Genomic DNA, 18432 nt, shown 5'->3' on the forward strand with positions numbered 1-18432 from the left:
ATGAAGTCCGTATTGTCAGGATTTAAGAGTAAAACGATCAGCTATCGTCACAGTGGAATTGCATTTTTCAATAACCAACGATCCGAGTTTGTAGCCGGCCACCCAGTAAACATGAAACATTCAACCAACGTTGGGCAGGACAATCGCGGGCTCATCACTCCAAACAGGAATTGAGCAACCGCCACAATGTGCATTTGGAGCAGGGAAAATCGCGTTTGACTTTCACTGTTGACGATCGTTCCCGGTAAACATTGGGAATGTTGGGACAACGTTGGTCCAACGTTGTCACGTTTGCTGAGATTTTAGCTACGTTTCGGTTTGCATCCACGAACATTCCCCGGTGAGGTGAGCTGATCTTTTTTTTTTCAAACAAAAACGATGGCTTAGCTCAGGGGTCGGCAACCAAAAAACCGAGAAAAGCCATTGTTCGAGTTTGGATTTTTAAAAAACTCAATATTTCAAGAGCCGCGATGCGCGTGAATAACGAAACGGTGGGTCCCGAATAAATAATAAATAACGGTCACGAAACAGCCCTTAAAGAACGGCATGCGGCTCCTTAACCATAGATTGCCGACCGCTGGTTTAGCCGCAGACTCCCACATTCTCCCTCCCTCCACCAAACACATCCCTGCGGAGGGAGCTGGTAGGAACGTTGGGTTGCTCGGTCAATAGCTAGGGTCAACGGCGGCACCACCACGTGGTGTATTCCGCAAATATGCCCGACTGTGAGGGCAGGCACAAGCCGGCGTGAGTAGGTTAAATGTTTAGTTTTATAAGGGCACCACGGGGTGACCAGCCCCTCCCCACCCAGCCCCACCCTCCCCACCCAGCCCCTCCCCACCCAGCCCCTCCCCACCCAGCCTCTCCCCACTCTCCCCTCCCCACCCAGCCCCTCCCTCCCCACCCAGCCCCTCCCCACCCAGCCCCTCCCCACCCTCCCCTCTCCCCACTCTCCCCTCCACACCCAGCCCCTCTCTCCCCACCCAGCCCCTCCCCACCCTCCCCTCTCCACCCAGCCCCACCCCTCCCATTTTTAGATGCACGACGGACGGACGGACACAATAATCCCCTGTGGGCTGGTGGTGTAACCAGGTTTCCTACCAGTATACCAGAGGCGGTGCACCCGCTCGCTCGCTCGCACCACTGGTAAATAAATAACCGGCCCGGTTTATCACCGAACTCTGCTTCACAAAACAAGACAACGCTCTGTCCCTACGGGGCCCTCGTCAGTCTCGAAATAAAATAATTCATGAACTATTAAACTTTTATTTTACTAGGCAAAGCCCACTTAGTTATGAGCTTTTTTAAGAGGCGACCTGGCCACAACACGATAGCTCATAATCGAAGTGATTTACATCGCCACGCGTGGGAATGTATAGTAAAAATCTAATCTAAATGTGGAGGGCAAAACCGAAGGACGCGGAGACAAATCTACGCGACCACCACGTGGAAAGAGAGAACACGCGAACTCAAAATATACAAGAGGCATCCTCGGGGTCCGGGATCGAACCCTCGTGTTGCCTGTATACGAGACGAGGATATTAACGTCTCCTCACCACCGCTGCGCCTTTTAATAGTTATCGATTTCTTGACGGTGACAGACCGGTGTCGACGCTACAGGATGTTGATTCGCTCTGCCTCTGCGTGACAGGATCAGCCACGAGGGGATTGATTCCACCCGGGTTACGGTTGCCACTTCCGAGGTATAATAAATAAATAAACACTGGGACGTCTAATGGGAATATATGTCACAGTAGCAGAAGCGGGGAGGATATCCGCACGTCAATGCGTTGTCTCCGGTGGTGTATTATTACCACCTAGCACCTGCATACGAGTTGATTCCATCGTTCCATCTCTTGGATGGACGTTCAACCCGGACGCGTTCCATTCCTTGGCTGCCACTCCGCGCGCTCTCCTAGACCATCTGTCAGCGCGCCTTTAGAGCCGCGACGCCTTCTGCCCAAGCCCACTTTATTTCCCTAATCGTTTTAATGATGCCATGCACCCGCATCTGTGCTCTGATCCACGTGTCCCTGTTTCCGCCTCTTCCCAGCATGCGTCTCACCGCGTTTATTTGCACACCTTTCAGTTTTTGTTGACATTTCTTTGCGTATCTTTAATGTGTCCGCTCCTGAACCATATGGTAGAGCAGGCCGTACGCACTGATTAAAAACGCTCTTCTGTTGACACACACCGCTATATTCCTCTGCGTTGTTAACTTTCTAAAAAATACTCCTCCTCCTCCTCGTGTCATCGTTTTAATTCCCGCCCTCTCTCAATATCTGTCCTTGGTTCACATCCTCTGCTTCGTATCCAGATTCTGACCTCTTTGATACTTTCGGTAAAGTCACGTAGTTTTAAAATAAAATAAAGTAAGTGACGACGGGGTTTTTGTTGCCCACTTCAGCAATTGTTTCTTGCTGTGGTTGTCCCACCTGATGATGGACGCTTGTGTTGCGCCCGAAACGTCGTGATTTAATTTATTTTATTTTATACCTACGTGACTTTACCGAAAGAACCAAAGAGTATGGATCACTGCAGTCACGAAAACCTCAAATCTAGATTCATATTCTTATCATTACAATCCCAAATGACACTGATGTTAAAATGTCTCGGTGAGCATCTTCAGTGTCTCGCGCTATAACAATTACGTGAGTGTGGAGTTTCACGTTGCCGGGCGGACGGTGGATATGCGCTGCTGTCATCGAGTGCTGCAGAAGCGGCCGCGATGGAGGGTTGGTGGTTCACACAAATGTTGCGTGGAACTCTCTTGCCACGGTCGTCGAGGAGGTGCCATACCCTGGCTCGCCAGGAGATGGCAGTACCGGAAATGTGAGCCCCACTTGTGCCATCTGTGCCGATTTGGGGCGGGAGAGGGGGAGGTTGCCCTCTCGCACGCGTGGGATTTCTGCGAGTGATCCGGTTTCCAGCCACATGTGGGCACTCATTCAGTGGCCGATTCTGCGGGTGATCCGGTTTCCAGCCACATGTAGGCACTCATTCAGTGGCCGATAAAAACCTTAATAGATCGAGGACCTCAGAGCTCGGGGCAGTGGGGTATAGGGGCAGATATGGTGCCGGCTGACCACCACGTGGCTGCTGCTGCATTTCCCCACATCTGTGGTGGTTCCTGCTCCTCGCGCCTCCGAGTCGTCATTTAAGAGGGAGTGAATACCGAAGCGGTGGAGAGTTACAAAATTGGCATCATCGTTATTATGATACAGCATGTGAATTGAGCTCACGATTAATCACAATTGTTGTTGTCGCTGCTGCTCCAATTTGATGATCTTTTAACGTGTTTTTGTTGTTTTCGCTCTGGAATTTGTGCATGAATGCTTATGTACGATTGTTGTTCATCATGGTTATAATTCGTGCTGTTTGTGAGAAATGGCAGGTCAATCGCATGGCAAAATGGTTCGTTTTGTTCTTTACGTTTTTATTCCACTGAGAGGAAAGAACACTGCTGACATTTCTATCCACGCTCCTTCTCAAGGAAATATTGATATTTATAGATTATTTTTTTTAAATCTCAATATTCCTCTCTGTAAGAACATCCTGGTAAGAGCACCCCACACTTAGCCCCACCGCACGCAACCTGCCGCTCGACTCCCCCTGGTGAACCCGTGCGCACTGCTGGGTGTTGGTGGGGCGGTAGCGGATTTCCGAGAAATCTGTACTGTCAGGTAGATAGAAAAAATAATAATAATAGAACACGACGTTTCGGACGCAACGCAACCGTCCGTCATCACGATGTTAAATGTCATGATGGACGCTTGTGTTGCGACCAAAACGTCGTGTTCTATTGTCATTTTTTCTATCTACGTGACTTTACCGAAAGTACCCGAGGGTATGGATTCCTGCAGTCACGAAAGCTTTAAATCCAGACGGTACTATTTTCTTTCAACTCAAATTGCCGCTGAATTGAACCTCTCTTGCGTTGCAGGGTCCAGTGAGTGAACCACTCCGCACCGCCACCACTGTGGCACATCCCGTTGCCCCATGTACTGCAAAGTTATTCATTGAAAAGTGAAAGAAGAAAAAAACGAATGTAAAACTAAATGGGGAAAATGTTGGTTGTCAGCAGCTTCGGTTTACACGAGGACAGTGGCAGCGGCCAATGCATACAGATCACGATACAGAGTGCAACAACATCATGGCATAGATCTGTTCTTTCCGAGGCCAAATCAATGTAATGCATGTCAATGTGAAGCGATCCATTCGGCGTTTCACACCGGCTGTTTTCATCGCTCCATCTCCGCGGGTCGCTGTTTCCGTCGCGCGACCTGCGAAGGGATGGCGACGTCTTGGGGAGGCCTTCACCTAGCCGCGGATAGATCATGGCTCATGATGAATCATAAACGTCGGAGGTGGGGCGGCGGGCGGCGCCGTGGTGAGCGCACTGCGCTCACGAATCCGGCTCCCCGAGAGAGGGAGAGATAAGCAAACCAGAATTCCGCTACAATGAACTCCTTAAGGGGGCCTTTACCGGCAACATGTCCCCCTGATTATGTGACAGCAAGCAATACGAATAATAAAACCAGTAACCCATTGCGCACCGTGGGAAGTGGAGTCGGGTCAAGGATTACACTGCACTGAGAAAAATAATAAGGGAATGGATAAAAAGGGGGAAGGGATGCCGGATGTGAAGTCCTAAAACAGCCAAGAGGAGGGCACGTGTCGAGATGAGCGGCAGGATGAGAGAGGGGGGGTGCCGGGACAGCAAGTGGTGGAGGGCGAGGCTTGGCCAAGGTGTCGGGGATGAGAGGACGATGAGCGGGGAAAGTTGGAGGGAGAGAGAGAGAGAAAGGAAGGAGCAAGCAAAAGTGAGCTCCCAAGGAGCAGCGTCTGTTTTCACAGGGGGAAGGAAGACGGGGATTTAGAGTGGGCGTGGATACACAGAAGTCACGTGATTTACAGGAGGCTTCAGCTGATTCAGCTCTGACAATCAGAGTGGCAGGTGTCCTTCATTCATCTAAAAATCCGTACTGGGTCACAAGATGCCATTTCATAGTTGAGATCTTGGCGGAATTACTTTTTAAGCATTCCAATCGGTGGGAGGAAACCCAGCACCACTATCTACATATATATAAAAGGCAAAGTTGTGATTGTGTGTCTGTTCAAAATGTTTAGCGTACTTCCCGATAAGCAAAAACCTTGAAATTTGCCATGTGGGTACTTTCTAGACTGTACACCATGCAAAAATTATAAAAATACACTTTTTTTTTGGGGGGGGGAGCTCAATAATGCAAATGTTTTTTGCACGGCAAGTGAGCTGTGACGTCAAATCTGTCATGTGACCCGTGCATGTGGAAGCGTAACGTATTGTAGTGTAGTGGTTAGCGCGCCGCGCTACGAACCCGGCGACCCGAGTTCGATTCCCGCTCACGGCCACCACCGGTGACGATTATTTTAACCGGTCCTGGCCCTCCCCTAGGTCGACTCAGCCTCAAACGACTAACTGATGTGATGTGTGAACATCGCCACTGGGGAGACAAAGGCGGCCGGGCGTCGTGATTCCAAGTCCCGGGCGAAGCCGGGTAGTAAAGCTAGTATATATATCACTGTTCCCCAATGTGTTTTCTGGTTGTACCGCATGTTGTTCGGCACGGTGTCCGACGTTAAGCACGTGTTATTTATATCATAGGCATGCGTTGTTCACATCATAGATGTGCTTTCAAAGGGTGTGCTTATATCCAACTTCTGCTGTAATTACAAGTTTGAAAGTATTCATCAAATGAAACGCTGCTGTCAAGTGCAATTATTTAGATTCACAGCCGGAGACAATTGGCACCCGAGGCAAGACCCCCGTCAACCCCCTCCCGACTGCTGCGGTAGGGGAGGGGGATGAGTCACCAATCGCCACTGCTTTGCTTCATATCCAGCATATCAGCTGCACATTATAGGGCCTAAGTTTTGACTTAAAACTTTCGTGACTGCAGGAATTCACATTCTTTGGTTCTGTCGGTAAAGTCACGTAGATAGAAGAAAAAAAAATTAACATAAATAAAATACACAATTTATTCACTTAATCTTTTTTTTACTATTCTTTTTCTATCTACGTGACCTTACCGAAAGAAACAAAGAAAATTATAGGACCTGTGAAGCCCCGTCAGGCCTGCCATTGCCACGCCACTGCTTGCGCCGAATTGCCCAGACTTAAGACTAAGAAGCCTTTTCCTGAAATGTAACCGCGGCGATGGCACGGGTGGACGGCGGGGAGGGGAGGAGGTGAGGGGGCGGTGAACCATTGCCAGTCACGGGCAACCAAAATATCAAGAAAAGCTATCTTTTTTTTTCGAATTCGGTAACAAACAAACAAAAAAACCTCTCCACATCTCAGGAGGCGCAGTGCAGCGTGTGGTGAATACGAGACGGTGGTGGGTCCTTCACAAATAGCCGTCACGAAGCGGGCCCTTTAAAAACCGCGCAGGGCTCCGCAGCCACGGGTTTGCCGATCCCCTGCCCATTGCGAACCGCAGACCAACAACAACAAAAGCAGCGTTTCTGTTTGAGTCTTCCCATCGGCCTCGTGGTGTAACTCACAGCAATCGGCGCGTGCCCCTCGTTTCGTTTGGACCAGAGGAGGTTTTCACCGTTCGCCGAGCTTCAGCAGCAGCAGCAACAAAAAAAAGGGCAGCCCACGCCTGGAGGAGAGAAAAAAATACAAGAAACCATTTCTCCCGTTTCTTTATTTTTTTGGGGGGGGGGGGGCAGAAAAGTAACTGCTTCTATCGGGGTGACACGTCCCCCCACCCCCCGCCCGCCTCCACCACCTCCGGGCTACAGAGCCGTGTTCTGTTCAAATGCTCAAATCCAATATCGAGGCTCTCCCTCTCGCGTAGGCAACATTATCATCACTTCTTCAAAGAGCGCCCTGTCCCCCCCGGGGGCCCCGTGGTATCGGATTGGCTGTCACCGTTCCCCATCTCCTGGCGGATGGATTGGGGTGGGGGTGAGGAAATGTCATCTCCCTCGCCTGGTATGCCGGAGGTCGTGAGTTTCGATCTCGACACCCTGACGCCTGCATAGTTTGTGGCCAGGTAGGTCAGTGGGTTTACCTGGTAAAATTCTATCACCTGAAGACGGACGCTTGTGTTGCGACCGAAACGTCGTGTTTTCTTTTCTTACTTTTTCTATCTGCGTGACTTTACCGAAAGAACCAGAGAGTATTATATCGGAAGTGGAAACCACGGGGGGGGGGGGGGGTGGGGGGGGGAAGGGTGCGGGGGTGATGTCAAAGTGTGGGGGTACGGACAGTGGAAGTGCAAGCTCAGGGGTCGGCAACCTACGGCTCACGTGTGGCATGCGGGTGTTTAAGGAGTGCTTAGAGACGTCGTTTATTAAGGAGCACAGTCTCGTGTTCAACATTGGCGGCTCTTGAAATATTGAGTGGGGGGCTAGGGGGTTGTTTAACCGAATTCGAAAAAAATGCCATTTGTTGTTATTTTGGTTACCAACCCCTGTGCTAGCCCCGAGCACGCACGACTGTCCCCTCCACCCGTTTCGATTCGTCAAATCCCAGCGAGATGACGCGAGAGATACGGACGTAGTGCGACGAGAGAAATGTGGACACAAGTAGAGATTGTGTTGAGATAATAAGAGGAGATAGAGATGAGAGATTGGCTTTTTATGTAAAATAGCTTGTTGTGTATCTCACGGATTTAAATCTGAGCTGATTTTTCGTTTCATGAGTCTGGTGTCCTCCGAATGCTGCCTGGGGGGAGGGGGTGCCGTCCTCTTGGCTTGTGCTTGGTTTACTTCGGTCTGGCCCCGTCACTGGGTATGAGAGAGTGGTGGGGGGCAGGGGGGATGGAGTGGGGGGGGCGGTGAGGGAGCGGGGGGAGAGGTGGCGGGGAGAGGGGGGGGTGCGGTGGGAGAGCATTGGAGCTGGCAGAGGACATGGGAGAGAGTGGGGTGGGAGGGGAGCTGGAGAGAAGTAGATATGATGACAAAACAATCTATGAAATGGCAACTGCGACTTGAAAAGTTGTTGATTTTTTTTTATATATAGTTCAGATATTGTCCCCGGAGTTTGAGTGCACCACTTCCCTAAGGGGCTATGAATTCCCAAAGAGCACACAACTCACGATGAAGAACATTAGAGAAGACACTTGGAAATAAAATGCTGGGAGCCGGGATGGAAATTACTGCCACGTCTTGGCTTTTCGCGATTGCGCTGGTCTGCTGCAGCTTGTCGATGTGTTTCTGGGTTGTATCACGTGATGTTGCGCCACGTGATGTTCGGAATGATGTCCGTCGTTTGGCTTCCACGTGCTAGTAGCTTTTTTTCAGGAAATGAACGGATGAGCCCGCGCGTTGAGAGTAAATCGATTGTTTACGATTTGTTCAAATATGCTCATGACATATCTCGACAATTGGGGGCGAACGGACTCGATATGCGAGACGGAACAAAACGACAAACGATCGAAACGAAATTATGAAAAAGAGACGGGGAAAACTAGGAATGGATTTTTCAATCAAATTGCGACGCTAGGACGTTAAACAATGACACGAGCTCCCGCATGAGCACGTCGGGGAGAGATTCCATCCATTGGGGAGACGGAGTCATGAAATCGGCTCGTGTACAGGCGCCACGTGGATCGCTACGTCGCAGCGCCGTGAGAGATCGCGTCAACTGAGGAAGGCGTTCATCCAGCAGTGGATGGATCACGGCTCACGGTAGTAGTAGTAATAATAATGATGATGATGGTGATTGATGATGGCCACGTTTTAAAATAAAGTAACAATGAGCAAGACGACATTTTAACCGGAGGGACCGCGGAGCAAGACGAGAGGAGCGTCCGTCGGTGAAGCGGCGTCGTGCTCGATGCGGATTCATCCACAGGCACGGCGCCACAGGGGGAGGCAAATTGGCTCAATATTCACAGACATCCAACAGGAAATGTCTGAGTGTCCTGACCCTCGCCACCCTCCCTCTCCGCACCTTCACACCGCCGGGCTAATTGCGTGATCCATACGAGGAGGTGTTTCATTTGCGGGTCCTCCTCGGGGCAACGGAGGCACCATCGTGGGGACACATTGACGGTGCCGAGATTGAAGCACAGCGGGGGGAGGGGGGTAGGGGGTGGTGGTGGTGGGGGCGGGGGCACGCGGTCGCTCTCATTGGGGGCCGTGACCAGGGGCACACGATAGTTAACACGTGACACGCGGGGCAACTCGACACAGGAGGCAACTCTACACACGGGGAAACTCGACACGCGTAGCAACTAGACACGCGGGGTAACTCGACACAGGAGGCAACTCGACACGCGGGGCAACTCGACACGCGGGGCAACTCGACACACGGGGCAACTCGACACAGGAGGCAACTCGACACAGGAGGCAACTCGACACGGGGCAACTCGACACAAGAGGCAACTCGACACAGGAGGCAACTCGACACAGGAGGCAACTCGACACACGGGGCAACTCGACACACGGGGCAACTCGACACGGGGCAACTCGACACAGGAGGCAACTCGACACAGGAGGCAACTCGACACACGGGGCAACTCGACACACGGGGCAACTCGACACAAGAGGCAACTCGACACACGGGGCAACTCGACACAGTAGGCAACTCGACACAGGAGGCAACTCGACACACGGGGCAATCTGACACAGTGAGCAACACGAGGAGGCAGCAGCGGTTGAGTCTAATGCGCACAGACATCGTCGGGGCACTTCCACGATTTCCTCTTCAAATGAACATTGGGGCATTCCGACAGAAAGGACGAATTTATCCAGGGAACAAACGCTGTTGATTTCCCCACGAAGTGGTATGCATTTTATAATCCCCAGAGGGTGGAATGATGGGTTGAGTGAACCCCTAAATCAGGATCTGACCGCACAAGCTTCCAACTGCTATCCGCATCGCTCTATTGCTGAGTCACCTGTCCGTTTACATATGTATATATTTTTTACATAACGTTAATTGAAAAGTAATTGACAGTATAATCACGAAGTGGTTTTTTTACGTGTGCATAGTATATCATCCAATTAGGACTATATTTCAATTATTAACATGTATTTTAAGGGTTAGTTTTCAGAATTTTTGAAGGCTAGCACGCGCCCAAGATGGAGAACTGAAATTCGCCAGTGTGTAGATGCTGGGTGGATTATTACATCACAGGTCGGCGGTACGTGGCGACAGCTTGCAAAGGCCTTCATCCAGCAGCGCAATGATCGTGGCTGATGAGAAGGGTGCATGTTTGTTGACCATCACAAAAAGGCAGAGTGGCGAAACGAACCAGAAAACAATTTCAAATAATTATATATTTGAAGCTTTCGTGACTGCAAGGATTCATACTCTTTGGTTTTTTCGGTAAATTCACGTAGGTCAAATAAAATAAAACAACTAAATGAAATCACGACGTTTCGGAGGCAACACAAGCTTCCGTCTTCAGGTGGAACAGTCACAGCAGAATAGCTGTACCAAGAACAGCTATTCTGTAAGGGTACAGCTATTCTGTACCAAGGGTACAGCTATTCTGTACCCTTGGTACAAGGGTACAGCTATTCTGCTGTGACTGTTCCACCTGAAGACGGAAGCTTGTGTTGCCTCTGAAACGTCGTGATTTAATTTAGTTGTTTTATTTTATTTTACCTACGTGAATTTAAAATAACCCCAATTTTTACGAACCCCTATTTTAAAGAATCATCAATTTTAAAGAACCCAATTTTTACGAACCCCTATTGAAAATAATCCCAATTTTAAAGAAACCCAATTAAAACAAATTTAAAGAACCCCAAATTTAAAGAAACAAATTTTTTAAACACAAATTCTAACGAACCACAATTTGAAAGAACTCCGATACAAAAACATTAAAGAACCTCATTTTTAAAGAAACCCAATTTCAAAGTACCCATTTTTTTAAAACCTAAATTATAAAGAAACCCAAACAAAAAAACAATTTACAGAAACCCAATTTTAAAGAACTCCTATTTTTAAGAACACGTGCCACCCTTGTGTGAAGCCACTGCTGTATCAGGACTTCCCAACGCCGTGCAGGTCATGGGGTTTGGTTAACCATACTTCACCACGCTGATCAGTGCCGGTCGGTGAAGGCAGGGAGCATAGCCATCGTAAGGGGGGTGGGGGCTATAGAAGCTCAGTACAACAACGGTATCTGCTGCACCGCTCCTGCTACATAGCGTAGCCCTGCAAAAAAGTCTATGGCAGGGGTCGACAACCTGCGGCTCTGGAGCCTTATGCGACTCTTTAACGACTGCTTCGTGACTCGTTATTTATAAATGAACGCCTCCTATTCACCACGTGCATTGTTGCTCTTGAAATATTGATTTCAACCATTTTTTGACCGAATTAGAAAACAAATTTATTTTCTTGACCCAACCTAGCAAGGTCCATTCGGGGTCACGATCCCTGTGCTCGGGCTGCTGAGAACCGATGAGACCGGGCACATTCGTGGTGATTCGGTTTGCAAATCCACTTAAGGGTTCTGAAACTGGATAATGTATGAACCATTATTGTTCAATTCAAGAATAGTATAAACGCGTATCTCCTACATCATTCAGTAATGCCAGTTGTCGCCTGCCGCTCAGTGAGCCTGTGCTCAGCAACTGTAAATTTGTATTTTAAAGAATCTTTAGGAGAGTAAATCGTGATCTCCACTATACAGACAGACTGACGGACAAAGCTAATGGGTTATCAAAGGCACAGCGAAAGCGAAGATGACTCTAACTCGCACCCACAGTGATGTCTGCCCCCCCGCCCGTGTCGCCTCCACTCTTGCCACGAGGCGTGTCGGTATTGCGCCAGTGCGATTAAATTTACCAAAAACAAGATTCCCCGCGGAGTCAATATCCCCTGGCTGGGTGGATAGGTCAGGGTTGTCTCTTAGGCAGCCTCTGTTCATAACACGGTGATTGAATGAAACCAGCTCCGGCAGTGTCACGCGGTAAACAACAGATAAGTAAACGGATTACGTAAGAATTAAAAACGGAAGTTAATTTTATTTTCGTTCCGTCGCCGAGAATATTGGGGGGGGGGGGGGGGGGTTATTTTGCTATCGGCAACACAACAAGGTAATCCTGGTTTAAAGCTTTCGTGACTGCAGTAATTCATATTCTTAGCTCTTTCGGTAAAGTCACGTTGAAGGGAAACAATAAAATAATAATATATATATAAAACAATAAAAATTCTCACGACGTTTCGACCATAACACAAACGGTCATCATCAGGTGTGAAAAGCAACGGCAAACGGTTTCTTGCCGTTGCTTTTCACACCTGATGATGACCGTTTGTGTTATGGTCGAAACGTCGTGAGAATTTGTATTGTTTTATATATTTTATTATTTTATTGTTTCCCTTCAACGTGACTTTACCGAAAGAGCTAAGAATAAGGTAATCCTGGCTTTTGTGTTGTTTTGTGAAATCAACAAACGTGGAGCTGCATCCAGGTCAGCGGAGAAGGCTGTGCATTAAAGATGCTACATTATGAACAAGTTAAATAAATGATCACCATAGTTTCTACACGCTCACCCGCAGAACAGATGGGGGAGGGTCTTGGCGTCTTTCATCCAACATGCCACACGAAAAAATTAATTGTCTGACACCGGCAATTGCATTCGTGCAGAAGTAGCTGCTGCTCCATCGAAGTAAATCTGTGAGCTGGTGGCAGGTGGGGGAATCACAGCATCTCAGACCACACAGCGGCACCTGGCCACATGCTGCGTGCCAAATAAATGGATTACTCTCGAGGTGGCCGACAGAGCGCTGAGCTGGCACCCGCTGAGATCCTGGGTTCAATTCAGGGTCTCAGCTGCCCAACCGTGAATTCCATTGGTTATTTTATCTATATATAGTGAGGGGAAAAAAAGTATTTGATCCCCTGCTGATTTTGTACGTTTGCCCACTGACAAAGAAATGATCAGTCTATAATTTTATTGGTAGGTTTATTTGAACAGTGAGAGAGAATAACAACAACAAAAATCCAGAAAAACGCATGTCAAAAATGTTATAAATTGATTTTCTTCTTTGGTTTTTTTCGGTAAAGTCACGTAGAATGAGAATAAAATAATAAATTAATAAAATACAATTACACAATAAAATTCTCACGACGTTTCGGCCACAACACAAGTGGCCTTCTTCAGGTGAAAGGAACAGACCTGTCGGGACGACAGAGCTTCAATGAACGTTGTTAAGATTCGTAGCGTCTTTTAAGCTGGTTTAGAGAAGTGAGGCACCTTGACAAAGGGGTTTACATATCAAACAGGAGAATTTAGCATTGAAATAGCTGAGTGATTAGCTTGCGACTGGTCATAGAAATAGCTATGTTAAAGTCAAAGCTTACACATCCACAGAGGCACCTAGTACAAATCAAACAGGATAATTTAGCATTGAAATAGCTGAGTGATTAGCTTGTAACCGGTCACATAAGTAGCTATGTTAAAGTCAAAGCCTACACATCCACAGAGGCACCTAGTACAAATCAAACATGTGAATTTAGCATTGAAATAGCTGAATGATTAGCTTGTGACTGGTCACAGAAATGGCTATGTTAAAGTCAAAGCCTACACATCCACAGAGGCACCTAGTACAAATCAAACAGGAGAATTTAGCATTGAAATAACTGAGGGATTAGTTTGTGACTGGTCATAGAAATAGCTATGTTAAAGTCAAAACCTACACATCTACAGAGGCACCTAGTACATGGACGCCAAAGGGGCTGCAACAACTCGACTATCATATAGTAAACCGATGTGAAAAAAACGACTTATTGTTGGTAGCTTAGCTGATTGGAGAATATTTAGAGTTTATTGATAACATTGAGGTAGTTTATATTTTAGTTTTTTATTGGTTTACTATATGCTATTCATTATATAGTGTAGTGTATACCCAGTTACTGTTAATAGCTCAGCTTATTGAAGAATATATTGAGTACATTTATTATATTGATGTAAATTAGACTTAGTTTTTTTTCACATCGGTTTAGTATATGATAGTCGAGTTGTTGCAGCCCCTTTGGCGTCCATGTACTAGGTGCCTCTGTAGATGTGTAGGCTTTGACTTTAACATAGCTATTTCTATGACCAGTCACAAGCTAATCCCTCAGTTATTTCAATGCTAAATTCTCCTATTTGATTTGTACTAGGTGCCTCTGTGGATGTGTAGGTTTTGACTTTAACATAGCCATTTCTGTGACCAGTCACAAGCTAATCATTCAGCTTTTTTAATGCTAAATTCTCATGTTTGATTTGTACTAGGTGCCTCTGTGGATGTGTAGGCTTTGACTTTAACATAGCTATTTCTATGACCAGTCACAAGCTAATCACTCAGCTATTTCAATGCTAAATTCTCCTGTTTGATTTGTACTAGGTGCCTCTGTGGATGTGTAGGCTTTGACTTTAACATAGCCATTTCTGTGACAAGTCACAAGCTAATCACTCAGCTATTTCAATGCTAAATTATCCTGTTTGATTTGTACTAGGTGCCTCTGTGGATGTGTAAGCTTTAACTTTAACATAGCTATTTCTATGACCAGTCACAAGCTAATCACTCAGCTATTTCAATGCTAAATTCTCTTGTTTGATATGTAAATACCTTTGTCAAGGTGCCTCACTTCTCTAAACCAGCTTAAAAGACGCTACGAATCTTAACAACGTTCACTGAAGCTCTGTCGTCCCGACAGGTCTGTTCCTTTCACCTGAAGAAGGCCACTTGTGTTGTGGCCGAAACGTCGTGATAATTTTATTGTGTTATTTTATTTTATTAATTTATTATTTTATTCTCATTCTACGTGACTTTACCGAAAGAACCAAAGAAGATGAATCCTTGCAGTCACGAAAGCTTTAAATCGAAAATTGATTTTCATTTTAATGAGGGAAATAAGTATTTGACCCCCTCTCAATCAGAAAGATTTCTGGCTCCCAGGTGTCTTTTATACAGGTAACGAGCTGAGATTAGGAGCACACTCTTAAAGGGAGTGCTCCTAATCTCAGCTTGTTACCTGTATAAAAGACACCTGTCCACAGAAGCAATCAATCAATCAGATTCCAAACTCTCCACCATAGCCAAGACCAAAGAGCTCTCCAAAGATGTCAGGGACAAGATTGTAGACCTACACAAGGCTGGAATGGGCTACAACACCATTGCTAAGCAGCTTGGTGAGAATGTTATTGTTTTATATTTTTATTATTGTATTGTTTCCCTTCTACGTGACTTTACCGAAAGAACCAAGAATAAGGTGACAACAGTTAGTGCGATTATTCGCAAATGGAAAAAAACACAAAAGAACTGTCAATCACCCTCGGCCTAGGGCTCCATGCAAGATCTCACCTCGTGGAGTTGCAATGATCATGAGAACGGTGAGGAATCAGCCCAGAACTACACGGGAGGATCTTGTCAATGATCTCAAGGCAGCTGGGACCATACTCACCAAGAAACAATTGGTAACACACTATGCTGTGAAGGACTGAAATCCTGCAAGGTCCCCCTGCTCAAGAAAGCACATATACATGCCCGTCTTAAGTTTGCCAATGAACATCTAAATGATTCAGAGGACAACTGGGTGAAAGTGTTGTGGTCAGATGAGACCAAAATGGAGCTCTTTGGCATCAACTCAACTCGCCGTGTTTGGAGGAGGAGGACTGCTGCCTATGACCCCAAGAACACCATCCCCACCGTCAATCATGGAGGTGGAAACATTATGCTTTGGGGGTGTTTTTCTGCTAAGGGGACAGGACAACTTCACCACATCAAAGGGACGATGGACGGGGCCATGTACCGTCAAATCTTGGGTGAGAACCTCCTTCCCTCAGCCAGGGCATTGAAAATGGGTCATGGATGGGTATTCCAGCATGACAATGACTAAAAACACACGGCCAAGGCAACAAAGGAGTGGCTCAAGAAGAAGCACATTAAGGTCCTGGAGTGCCCTAGCCTGTCTCCAGACCTTAATCCCATAGAAAATCTGTGGAGGGAGCTGAGGTTCGAGTTGCCAAACGTCAGCCACGAAACCTTAATGACTTGGAGAAGATCTGCAAAGAGGAGTGGGACAAAATCCCTCCTGAGATGTGTGCAAACCTGGTGGCCAACTACAAGAAACGTCTGACCTCTGTGATTGCCAACAAGGGTTTTGCCACCGAGTACTAAGTCATGTTTTGCAGAGGAGTCAAAGACTTATTTCCTTCATTAAAATGCAAATAAATTAATAACATTATTGACATGCGTTTTTTCTGGATGTTTTATTGTTATTCTGTCTCTCACTGTTCAAATAAACCTACCATAAAAATTATAGACTGATCATTTCTTTGTCAGTGAGCAAACGTACAAAATCAGCAGGGGATCAAATACATTTTTTCACTGTATACAAAAGCATTTTTTATAGTTTTTTTTTTTCAAGAGCCAAGCATACAGCAGGAACATCACAACAACACGTGACGAATAAATAGGCAGACGTTAATGCACCCTCATAATTAGGGAACGAACGAGAGCACCCGGGGTCGCCGCCCTCTCGTGGCGGGGGCAACGATCGGGGACTGAGTAACTTCAGGGGGAGGGAGAACAATGGGGGACAAATTGGGGGGGGAAGGAGGGGGGGAGGTGAGGGAGGGGGGAGGGAGGGAGGGAGGGGGGGAGGGAGGGAGGGAGGGGGGTGAGGGAGGGAGGGGGGGAGGTGAGGGAGGGAGGGAGGGGGGTGAGGGAGGGAGGGAGGGAGGGGGGTGAGGGAGGGAGCGAGGGAGGGGGGTGAGGGAGGGAGGGGGGAGGGGAGGGGGGGAGGTGAGGGAGGGAGGGAAACAATGTAACCACACTCAACCCAAAAATAAAATAACATGAACATGACGTTCAAGTTTGTCAGTTTTGTTATCTCCCAGGAGCAACGGTCGCCATGTCATCGGGAGGGTGGCACAATGTCCAGAGTCTATCCCAACTTCCTGATGCCCTTCTCCCCGTGCCCCGAAATTCCATGCTGGGTTCAGTCAAAACGGGGACGAGTGAATAAAGTGGTTCTTAAGTGGAGTGAGTTGCTGGTCTCGGCCAGGTCACACACACATGGCGAAATTACCGGCTCTGAGAATTTAAAAAGATAATAATGTGACTGGCATGCGACGAACATTACTCTCGGTCACAGGGTGGGTGGGAAAGTGCTGTCCCCTATTGTCTGCACCAGGGGTCAATTATCGGCATGTTCGATGTAGCTCTGTGATATCCACTTCTGGGGGCCACGATCTAATACTCCTCTGTGAGGTATCGGAATTCGTTCTTCATCGCATCACATCACATCACGCTAATGGCATAATCGGGATAAAAAATAATATTGGTTGAGTCCGAGGAAACGTCAGGACGGAAGTGAGACGGTGCTGTGGGCTGTGAAGCTGCCGGATGTCTCCTTTGTCAAGGTTTAAATAATTCATCATCACTCCTGGCTGATATTGAACTATGGTGCCAAACATCTGGCTTAGAATATGAGACCAAATCGCCCTAAATTCACGCAATCTCTCAGAATCTAAGCAAAATTGAGTCTGGTTAGTGCTTATATGGGAGCTTCCCTGCAAATACCAAGTGTTTACATACAGTGTTGGGCTGCGATGTGCCCCATTAATGGCAGCAATGCTGAGGCAGTGAGGTGAATAACTCTTTCGTGTCTTATCCAGCTACACTCCCCGTGTCCCGTCCCCTCGGCTGCAGCTCCTCCGTGCACAATGCGCTGCTCAGTTCGCCGCGGCTCTACCCCCAGACCTTCCCCTAACCCCCTCAATGCGCACGCTCCCTCCGTCCGATGCATGCGACATCATTTAGCCCTCCCAACCTGTAAAGCGATTCAGCGCCCATACAAATGCGACGATGAGGCAGGCCTCCTCCTCCACCATCACCACCCCCACCACCACTCACTAGGGCTCCCGCAGAGACGAGGTCGGCCGGACCAACGCGATTTCTTAAATCCAATTTACGCGAACGTGGCTCTGCTTAGCGCTGGGAATGTTTTTTTTTAATCGCAGGAAATTTCGCCAACAGCTTTTGCTGTGCGTGCGTGTGGTGCAACGCATGCCTTTGGTGTGCCCCCCCCCCCCCCCCCACCACTTGCTGTAGTTTGATGTGATGGAACCTGGTTGATGTGATGGAACCTGGTTGATGTGATGGAACCTGGTTGATGTGAAGTAAAATAGTTTATACAGGCGTCTTGGAAGAGGTGGGAGTAAACCACGCTTTACCCACAACACGGCGAACTGTGCTGCAGGGTGGAGGGGACACAGGTCACTCGAGAGGGGATACAGGTCACTGGGAGGGGTCACAGGTCACTGGGGAGGGGACACAGGTCACTGGGGAGGGGACACAGGTCACTGGGGAGGGGACACAGGTCACACGGGAGGGGTCACAGGTCACTGGGAGGGGACACAGGTCACTGGGGAGGAGACACAGGTCACTGGGAGGGGTCACAGGTCACTGGGAGGGGACACAGGTCACACGGG

General features: G+C 47.9%; 1 long non-coding RNA gene across 1 annotated transcript; it reads right to left on the reverse strand.

Annotated features, from left to right (window-relative positions):
• Positions 1-2214: 2214 nt before the first annotated feature.
• LOC142930063 (uncharacterized) lies at positions 2215-7769 on the reverse strand. Its single transcript, XR_012946012.1, has 3 exons — positions 7658-7769; positions 6544-6644; positions 2215-4320 (listed from the first exon to the last, which is right to left on the reverse strand). It is a non-coding gene; the product is annotated as an uncharacterized LOC142930063 (long non-coding RNA).
• Between the last annotated feature and the right edge of the window lie 10663 nt (positions 7770-18432).

The sequence above is a fragment of the Petromyzon marinus genome, chromosome 36 (genome assembly GCF_048934315.1).
Source record: "Petromyzon marinus isolate PM22_M1 ecotype Great Lakes invasive population chromosome 36, UKy_Petmar_22M1.pri1.0, whole genome shotgun sequence".
NCBI classification, from domain to species: domain Eukaryota; kingdom Metazoa; phylum Chordata; class Hyperoartia; order Petromyzontiformes; family Petromyzontidae; genus Petromyzon; species Petromyzon marinus.